This window comes from Vulpes vulpes, chromosome X, assembly GCF_048418805.1.
Source record: "Vulpes vulpes isolate BD-2025 chromosome X, VulVul3, whole genome shotgun sequence".
In the NCBI taxonomy this organism is placed as follows: Eukaryota; Metazoa; Chordata; class Mammalia; order Carnivora; family Canidae; genus Vulpes; species Vulpes vulpes.
This window is the reverse complement of record NC_132796.1, coordinates 9,304,030-9,306,720: the sequence shown is the minus strand read 5'-3', so window position 1 is coordinate 9,306,720 and position 2,691 is coordinate 9,304,030.

Below are 2,691 nucleotides of genomic sequence, written 5' to 3'. Positions count from 1 at the left end.
AGACACAAGACTCCCACCTGCAGCCGCTGCTCTTTCTCTTCAGTGGGGGGCATGGCCCGAGGAGGCTCGCGGTGGCGGCCACAACCAAAGAGGAAACCGAGAGGGAGGTGGAGGCAGGAGGGTGCGCCCGAAGCGGGGGGAGCCCGCCCGGCTCCCAGGGCACTGCCACCAGCCGGCCTGGGACCCCGTGCCAGGACTCGGGGACCCCGTGTCCCCTTCCACCCTTCCCTACCACCCTGCCAGTGGGGGGTGGGTCGCTTGGGCTCCTGTCCTCCTTCTTCCCACCAAGTCAGTGAAATGGGCTGATTTTGTTTGCCTTCAGAGGATCCGAGGGGCCTCCAGTGTTCCTTTGGGTCACCGGCTGCCCCTGAGCCCTGGCACCTGGAGTCCCAAGAGGGATGCGCCCGCCCCCTAGCCAGGGCTCTCTGCTCACTTGGGCGCAAGTGGAAGACGCAGAGGACTGATGGAACCTTCTCCCCATCCCCATTTCCCACTTCACCCAGATGTGCCACCCATGTCTCCCATCCGTCCTGGTTAGGATGAGAAGGTGACAGAACCTAAAAAGCTGGTTCGGGGGCAGAGGCAGCCTCACCAGAGGAAAGAGTGTGCGTCCTTGCCTGGCCTTCAGTTCCCTGGTGGCCTCAGGACCGAGGCGCCCAGGCTCTCAGGTCACCGTCCCCCTCACGTACTCCGTACTTTCCGATTATGTTTGAGAGACCATCTAGACCTTGCAGTGTCCAATCAGGGCTGGGAACAGATGTGAGGATGGGGCCCAGAGCCCCTGGCTTGGGAACGGGGCCATGATCACACTCGTCCTCTCTCTCGAGAGACGCCAGACGCTTGCTTTGCCTTTTCCCAGCCATGATATTTGCCCTTCCTTTTTTTTTTTAATTTTTATTTATTTATGATAGTCATACAGAGAGAGAGAGAGAGAGAGGCAGAGACACAGGCAGAGGGAGAAGCAGGCTCCATGCCCCGGGAGCCTGATGTGGGATTCGATCCCGGGTCTCCAGGATCGCGCCCTGGGCCAAAGGCAGGCGCCAAACCGCTGCGCCACCCAGGGATCCCGACATTTGCCCTTCCTAATGCTTGGGTCCCCCACCCCTACCCCCGGCTTGGATCCCTCAAACACTTGGGTCCTGAGTCTTGCTGAGGCATAGGATGTGTGTGAGGAGGAAGGACACAACCCCGCAAGTGCAGGGGTGAAAGGAGCTGGGGGCCAAGCCTAGACAGCGGAGTGGGATTCGTGGACAGTCGGGGAGGCCCTTCTGGAGTTGAGCCAACCAGAGGTGAGTCAACCGAGCAGCAGGACATTCAGAGCTTTGGAGGGGACCCGGCATCCAGACGCTCCTAGCAGCCTGAGTTCTGGCTCCAGGTGCACGGAACTCCGCGGAGGGCCCTCTCAAGGTGAAAGAGTGAGTACCCAAGAGTACAAAGAATTTAAAATGAAAACCATTTGTCGATGTGCTCTTGGTTGTTGCCTACAACAAAGCGTGTACATAACCTCCTGTCAAAATACGCTGTGGTTTCTGAGATGCATTGTTTTCACTTTCCCTTCCCCTTAATCCATTTCAGAAGATGTTTAAGCTGTCTTCAAGGGCTTTATGGTTTATAAATCACCAAAATAGCTTCAACCTTATGTGTTGATGTGTTTTAATCGAAGAAGCTTTAGGATGGCCAAGAGCCAATTTTTATGACATTGTCTTTGTTCTTCACACTGGAAGAAGAAGAAGAAGAAGAAGAAGAAGAAGAAGAAGAAGAAGGAGGAGGAGGAGGAGGAGGAGGAGGAGGAGGAGGAGGAGGAAGGCATCTATTAAGTACAGTAAAGCTTAAAGACGTTGTCAAATAGTTGGCTCTAGCAGCTTACGTCTTTATTTGTGACCCTTATGGATTACACGTCCTTTGGAAAGAGTTCATCTACTGTGTATCTCCAACTAGACTTAAAGCAAAACCCTTGGCGTGTCGTGCGTACGTAGCATCTCCCAAATCACGCTCCGAGATTTGGGCCCATGCACGCTTATTTTCCAAAGGACCCCGACACCTCTGTCGATAATCGCTCTCAGGAAACGGAAGCCAAGTGATCAGGTCTCAAACGTTGAACTCGTGTGACTTTGTACCCAGTTGAATGCGTGCACGTCTTCAGCGCGTCTTGGTCCTTTCTCTTGCTGCCTTGGAGAACGCAAGTAGGTGCTCAAAACTGAAGCCTTCTGAGTGTTGAGGTCCGTCCACCTTGGTTTGTCCTCTCCCTGCCTCCTCCCCGCAATTTAAAGGAATCCATGGAATGGGCACCCCTGCCTGATAACCGTAAATAAATCAGTGGTCTTGGGGTCCTCCGAAGCCGTCTAATGTGGACGGACCAAGTTGGCAGATAATTACAGATACACGATATTAGTTGGCAAAGCGGTCTGAGAGACCATCGCATGAGGCCGTTTTACTTTGGACACAGCACATTGCAAAGCAGATAAAAATAGGTGTTAGAGTCGCTCAGGCTGCTACGTAACAAAATCTCACAAACCGGGTGACTTCCACAACAAACACTTATTTCGCCCAGTTCTGAAGGATGGAAGTCCCGGGTCAGAGCGCCAGCATCATCCATCTGGTGAGGGCCCTCGTCCGAGCTGCAGGCTGTTGACCTCCCTCTGTATCCTCACAGGGACGTGGTGGGAACACAGCAAGCTAGGTCTCGCTGTC